The sequence below is a fragment of the Dendropsophus ebraccatus genome, chromosome 12 (assembly GCF_027789765.1).
Source record: "Dendropsophus ebraccatus isolate aDenEbr1 chromosome 12, aDenEbr1.pat, whole genome shotgun sequence".
Classification (NCBI taxonomy): Eukaryota; Metazoa; Chordata; class Amphibia; order Anura; family Hylidae; genus Dendropsophus; species Dendropsophus ebraccatus.
Genome location: NC_091465.1, coordinates 23,790,506 through 23,798,330, shown reverse-complemented (window position 1 = coordinate 23,798,330; position 7,825 = coordinate 23,790,506). Strand labels below are relative to the sequence as shown.

The following is a 7,825-nucleotide window of genomic DNA, read 5'->3' as shown; positions in this document are numbered from 1 at the left end:
TGTTGGGAATATGTACCCCCCCCCCCCAGGCCCATATCTGACTGACCATCTCAGGTGGACACAATGGGGGAGATTTATCAAACATGGTGTAATGTGAAACTGGCTCAGTTGCCCCTAGCAACCAATCAGATTCCACCTTTCATTCCTCACAGACTCTTTGGAAAATGAAAGGTGGAATCTGATTGGTTGCTAGGGGCAACTAAGCCAGTTTCACTTTACTCCATGTTTGATAAATCTTTCCCCATATCTATATCACATCTCGATTTACACATCACTTAAAATACACACAAAGATATACAGGGTCCAAACAATATTCCCATATTTTCAGACCCCAGATCAAACCCTCTATATTCAAACCACAGACTACACCCCCTATAAATACATTCCTCAGACCAGATCTCACCACTTACAAATCAAAGACCAGACTACCCCTTATTTGCAGATAGACCAGACACCAAACTACCACTTTACAGTAGTCAGACCATATATTCATATACCAGCTGATCTGCTTGGGGTCAAGATGTTGTCTTGGGGGATGGAGTTAAGTGGAGGAATAGGCAGAGGTGAGTATGAAGAAGATTTGCCAGCTGCCTTAGGAGTCATTCAGACATTCCTGGAGAGTAATATTATAGTATATATCTTCTTTACAACTTTACATACAAAGGCCATTTTACAAAAATTGTCTGAGGCTGAAATGGTTGATTCATGATTTGCCTCCGAAACTGCAGAGGGAGGGGAAGCGGGACAGGCCGAGGTAACCGGGAGATGCTTTACCAACCAAAATCACATTCCTCTGGACCACCTGACTGTTTGCACAGCTGCTCCAATGCGGGTCACATCATCTGCAAGTGTGACTAAAACCGCAATGCAGGTGTTATTTTTAACTTAATTTTTTTAATACTCCCCTCGAAACGTAAACTTACCATTTTTTTCCCCTTATACATAAGAGACTGCAGGTTTTAACTTCCTTGGCCCCAGTAAAGTGCTGTCTATCTCTCTTGGCTCTATTCCCCTGTGGGCCTAACATCTTATACAAGACTCCTTGTTATATAGGTTTCCTTGCATTTGACTGAGGCTCGGAGCTCAGAACAGAGCCTCTCTTTCTCCATGCTGATGAGTGGACTCTAGTGTGCGATTGCTGGCCAGCCCCAACTCTCCAGGGTTGCCTCTTAACCTGAAGAAGCATTTTGCTGTTTGTATTATTCTTGGCAGGGTCAGACTGGCACTTTGCAAACATAGAGGTGAGTGTGCGTATAGGTATGTCTTGGTGAGAGCCAGCGTATACTGTTTGTCTTGGAGCCGCTGAATAGGGAATTAGCTCAGCTGAACTGCTAATTACCTCTGGAGTGCAGACCCACGCGAAATAGACGACACTTATATACCGGGGGGGTTTGGGGGATGGGAAACGTTTCCTCCAATGTTATTCATTTTGGGAACCTTAACTATTGCAGAGTGTTTTTTTTGCAGGTGCAGCTGAACTGGTTAAACAGGTGGCAAAGCTGAAGTAAACATAGAATACGGTGGACTGGTTATTGTAAGTGCATCTAGGGTGGGCAGCGGGACCATGAACTGGTGAAGTGGACAAGTTAGAGGGGAATTCCATCTAATGAATCTTCTGACTTGTTATTCAGAAAATGGGGTACTCCAGAAAAAAAATGTTTTCAAATCAACTGGTGTCAGAAAGTTGTAAATTAATTCTATTTAAAAATCTCAAGCCCTCAAGTACTTATAAGCTGATGTATGTCCTACAGGAAGTGGTGTTTTCTTTCCAGTCTGACACAGTGCTCTCTGCTGCCACCTCTGTCCATGTCAGTAGCAAATCCCCATAGAAAACCTCTCCTGCTCTGTACAGTTCCTGACATGGACAGAGGTGGCAGCAGAGAGCAATATGTCAGGCTGGAGAGAATACACCACTTCCCGTAGGACATACAGCAGCTAATAAGTACTGAAAGGCTTGAAATATTTAAAAAGAAGACATTTACAAATCTGTATAACATTCTGACACCAGTGGATTTAAAAATATATATTTTTTCTACTGGGATCCAGGATATAGCTCTTAGCATAGATCTGTGTGCTTTGGTTTTAAGCAACACACATATGGTAAATTTACAGGTCTATATACTGTACAATGCCTTTGCTTTTAGGGGAAAATATCTCCCACATATGTAACGTGGTCATTCAGAGTCCTGTCAGCTCTGTTGTACAGAGAACTTTGTGTGCCTCTGTATAAACATTTACTGGGAGCATAGGGGGCAAAAACTACCTTGGGTCATGCACCCCTCTGGGTCAGCCTGCCCCTGCTGAGCTGTGAGCTAATGTTTTCCCTATCTACCGGTGTCTCTTTTCACTGTAAGGCTATGTTCACACAACGTATACTTGTACAACGGCCATGATTATTTAGAAAATATACGTTACCTCTCCGTCTATGGGATCCATAGCGGCGCCGCAAACAACTGACATGTCAGTTTTCTGCGGCCACTATTCAGTAAACATGAAGTTTAGTTTTAGGCCTAGTGGTAAGATTGAAAACTGCAAGATTTCAGGACTATTTAGTATAGATGGTAAAATGGAAAATTAAAAAACAAAAATCACCAAAAATTCTTTAAAACATTCTTAAAATGTTGACACATTCCACATTTTCCTACTGAAGGCAGTATGGGGAAAGAACTGCCACAAAAATGTAGATATATAGCTGGGGATAATGCCTGTTGTGGTTGGAAAGGTTTTGCAATAGCTGGGGATAATGTTGAACACCATGGCCTTAAAATGTAACTGTCATTTAAAACAAAATCAAACATCAATGGTATAAACGATTTTAAGAAGCTCTGCAATAGGTTTTATTAAGTAAAAGGGGTTTCTTCTGTACTGAAAAAGCTGTTTTCCTACCTCTCTTCTTACTTCAGAAGAAGCAGGATGTCTGTGTCCATTATGCTCTAAGTGGGGGGTGGGGGTGGGGGGGGGGGTGAGCGCGGAGAGGAGAAAAGCAGGGCGGTACAAAACAGCATCTTGCAATCTTATCTCTCCAGGCTTCCAGATAACCACTAACCTTTACGACCTGTGAATCCAGTGTTTTCTGTGCCCAGACAGTCTGCAAACTGTACAGCTTCTTCTCTGCTCTTCCTGCTCACTCATACCCCTTGACCCCTCCCCCCTCCATAGGTTATAATAGACTCTGCAAACCCATTTTGACTTTGCTTCTCTGCAATGATGATGGCTTTGCCTGATAATTTACACATAAGAAATGGGGGGGGGGGGGGGTAACAGGGACTCACCCTTGGAATTTCCATCTTCACCGCTCATTCACCAATCACAGTTCCAATGAGGATGGAGAAGAAACTATTAGCAATGCATTTCCTTGACAATAAGTAAAATGATCACTTAGATTATTAAGACAAATAGAAAAAAATAAGAGATGCTCGAATGTCTTCTCTCTTCTTACCTAGTGGCTGCTCATCTGCCAGAATAAGGACACTGAATGCACAAGCTGTGGAATTCTGGGATGGGTGAGTCAGCAGCTACTTGGCTTAAAATCTGATTTTGTTGGCTTAGCCAGAGTTTAGATGCTGACTTTTAATTTCCTTGTCAGCTGCGACCTGTTTACATAGACCGAAGCATCCGAACCCCAATGACAGAAATAATTTATTGTGGTCACAGATTATCTACAGTATATACTTCTACAAAAGGGCAACTATCTGCATCCTCAGTAGTCTGCAACCTGTCCGGCTGTGGTGGCACTACAACTCCCAGCATGTCCAGGTGCAGAAGGCGGTTTACTTAAAATCTTCTACTTTGGCAACTGTAGGTGCAGGCAAGAGGTAGTAGTAGTAGTTTGTAAACAACAGGAAAGTGGAGTAGAGGAGCCTCTTGAGGGCCCTGTCCAATGTAGCCATGTACTCTGCCAGGATAGTGTAGTGAAGAATAGAAGAAGATATTCAAACTTATATATAGATACTTTTGATTTGACCAGCTTATGCCCTATAGTGTTGGCTGACCTGTCCTGCTAGGGTAGTATGAGGTCCCAGGTCCCTGCACTGGGCTGAGCAGACTTACCAGGATTTCCCAGAGCAGCTGTGCATTACAGTAGGATACTTAGGCTTGAACTGCAACTTTGTTCTACTGGGGTCAGTACCTAACTTGGGTATACTGCCCTGTGTCGTGTAGAGAATATCACTGCTTTGGACAAGGTAATCCTCAGAGGACAGCCTTCCTCCTGAGGGGGTCTAGCACTGCATGCTAACAGTGGTGAACAGCATAGAAGAAAATTCTCACACTGTGTCTTGCTTTCTCTCCAACACTCCTGATTAGAGAACTTAAGAACTCCTAAGCGTTGTGGCCTAGGCCAGGCCCCGACTGTACTGCAGCAGGAACTGTGCTCATGTTTTGCTCTCTCTAACAGAACCAACTAGAGAACTCAGGAACTAACCTCCCTTTTATAGGGGCAAACTAAACCTTCAGGTGATTGGTAGGGCTGTGTGTACGAGACAAAGAAGAGCTAAGATAGGAGAAAGAAAGGAGGGAAAATCCCTGCACCCGTGACAGGAAGAGATCAAACATGTGACATAACACAGTTAACCCAATGCTTACTTCAGCTATGTATAACATAAGACACACAAGAAATACATTAGTGACACCTAGTGGGGAAAAACACATAATACATTGGGATCCCCGTGCTGGCGCTGATCGTCTCGTTGGTAAAGAAAAAAAAAGCAATTTACCTGATTACCTAGCGCCATATATCACAGAACCCACAAAGAAATCCACCAACTTATAGTATCCCCTACAATAGTACTATGTTCTTTCACCTTCATAGGCTTCCTTAACCTCTGGGCCCCATAGCAGCTATAGCTATAGTTATGCCCATGACAGCAGAAATTGCTTTTATGGTGTTCAAGTTTTTGAGAGAAGATTGCCAATATGGTGCCACAGACCATTGTACAGAGGTAGAGAGGAAACATGTGTTGGGCACGTAAGGGGATACTTAGTCTGGATATACAGTAGGTATGTTCCTCTGGGAGGGCCTGAGTATGTCTTAAGTAGTTTATGCAGGAAATATTATTGCAGGCAGATCAAACTATTGACTCCACTGGACACGTAGACGGATAAGCACGGTGCAATCCAGCAAACAGAGGATCTTTAGCACACTAGCGCAGTTCGGACCCTCAGAACTAAGGGCTAAAAAGAACCTGAAACGCACTGGAGTCAGCTGTGTGTGTACTATATGCTATATCGATGAAGAAGCTATCATTTTATTACAGTGTTCTGGAGATCTTGTGCAGGAAGAACGATCAGTAAAGTCTAGTACAGAAACCAGTTACAGAACCACATCCCACTGTTGTCTCCATATGTTCTTATCTCGAGATAGCCCTCGTAAAGTGTCACACCAAAGAAACCTACAAAATGAGCAATTCTGGGTACGTTTTAGATGTTATACCCACCAAAACTCCTGCGCACCATAGAAGGTGATGGTTTACAGCCATATTAGTAACTATAATAAATCAACTGTAATAAGATTTCTTTGCAAAGCAACTTCAGCTATCGATTTCCTTCATCTGTATCTTGGCCCATTAAACAAAGCAAAGCATCTGAGACTCAAGTGTGTTTACTGACACTAATTGTTGTGACAGGTTTGACATGTTGATGGTTTTCGAGGTGTGAGCCTGTGGCTAGGCACAAAGCCATGGCTGTCAGCAGCTTCCGTCCCCCAATGGCCGCTGATAGGTAACAATTATTTAGAACTGTCAATATGTTGTGAAAAGTAAAACTTGAGCCTTAGATTTCCTTGTGTGCATATAAACAATTGTTTGCTTTTGCACCTAGTAAAGGACCGGGCCACGAGCGCAAGAACTTCCCCAACGGTTGCTCTTAAAACCACTTAACTGTATTGTTGGAAAACAATGGGGCCAATGAAGACAATAGGACTGGAATGCTAATGGTCAACCTGTAGTTCAAAGTTTTTCAATATACGGGTCAAAGAAAAAAATACCATGCCATTTGCCGAAACATACATTATCAACTAATCCTTATTTTTATGGTGGTGTTGGGGGGCAGATATTTCTGGACCCATAAAAACATACTCACAACCCTTGGACCCATAACAACATACTCACAACCCTCAGACCCATAACAACTTACTCACAACCCTCGGACCCATAAGTCCTATGTCAAATGTCACTGAATGCAGATTGGAGATCGCTGCGGGAGGTCCCGACAAGCAGAGTGACCAGGAATAACAGGCGCTGACTGGCTGTCCATTTGCTACTCCCCAATGGATGATAGGAGACGTAGTTCAGAATAAAATATTTAATAGTAGATGGATTACGTGTTTCAAGAACCTTCTCTTCATTAGATCCATAAAAATTGTACACACAGTGGGGTTTAAATAGGTAAAATGGTGGGAAAACCAATTTGTGAAGTGAGCCCTGATTGGCTCCAGTGTAATAACTATCACATGCAGTAAAACAAACAAATTCATCTTATAGCTTTCTGGCATATAGCATATATAAGCTGTAGAGGTTGTGTGGTTCTTCCCACGTATTGTAAATTACATGTACACTCTATTATATAATTTACCAAAATTACAAAATTAGTAATTTATATAATAGAGTGTACGTGTAATTTACAATACATGGGAAGAACCACACAACCTCTACATCTTAGTCTAAATAACCATAGAGCCAACATCAAAAGAGGGTTCCTAAAACATAGTGCTTCGCTGCATTTTTTTAGAGAGACACAATTGTAATTTTAAGGACCTCAAAATATATCCAGTCGAACAAATATCTGCTAATTGTAACAACAGATACAGTAACCTGGTAAAAAAAAAGAGATGTTTGGGATCTATTCTATGGATACATTACAGCCCAATGGGCTGAACGAAGCAACAGAAGTAATAACGTAATGACATCTCCAATCCCCTCCTCCTCCACGTGAATTGATAAATTAACACTCACTAAAACGCATCTATATAACCAATAGGAACTATCTAACTCATATAAAAACTTGATTCAAATGAGTGCTTCGCCCCCCCGACGGGATTTGAACTCGAGTTTCCTCGTTGGCCAAGTGATGCACTTGCCACTAGACCAGCATCTCTTTGGAATATATAGGCGAACCCAGCCCTAGAGCAACACATTTGTTCTGGTTCTCTCCGACCCCCATACAATGCAGACGCTGAATGCGTTACACCCGCATTAGGAGCAGTACAAGTATTCATAGGGGCAAATATTGTAAAGGTTGGCTTTTTAACTGTTTATTATTGTTTCTATCATTCCCTAATTCCATTTATACAAATACAGTTGCAATAAAATATTAGTCTGTAGTTTAATTTAGCCAGTCACAATCGTGAAAATATAAACCCATTTGACCCATTTGATCATGTTTTATATTATATAACAGCTTATATATGCTGTATGCCAGAAGGCTATAAGATGAATTTGTTTGTTTTACTGCATGTGATAGTTATTACACTGGAGCCATACAGGGCTCACTTCACAAATTGGTTTTCCCACCATTTTACCTATTTAAACCCCACTGTGTGTACAATTTTTATGGATCTGATGAAGAGAAGGTTCTTGAAACGCGTAATCCATCTACTATTAAATACTTTTATCCTGAACTACGTCTCCTATCATCCATTGGGGAGTAGCAAACGGACAGCCGGTCAGCGCCTGATATTCTTGGTCACTCTGCTTGTCAGGACCTCCCGTAGCGATCTCCAATCTGCATTCTTCTACCGGTTATCCAGAGCTCCAGAACGGGCTACAGACGGCTTCTACTAATCTGCGCAAGGCGGTGTCGGGCTCGGAGCTCATCCGCCGTAGGTGAG

The 7,825-nt window shown here is 42.2% G+C and overlaps 1 long non-coding RNA gene across 1 annotated transcript; it reads left to right on the top strand.

The window, feature by feature from the left end:
* Positions 1-257: 257 nt before the first annotated feature.
* On the top strand, positions 258-3,504 carry LOC138769951 (uncharacterized). The gene is made up of 4 exons (XR_011359356.1): positions 258-563; positions 1,054-1,241; positions 1,468-1,534; positions 3,444-3,504. It is a non-coding gene; the product is annotated as an uncharacterized lncRNA (long non-coding RNA).
* The last annotated feature ends 4,321 nt before the right edge of the window (positions 3,505-7,825 follow it).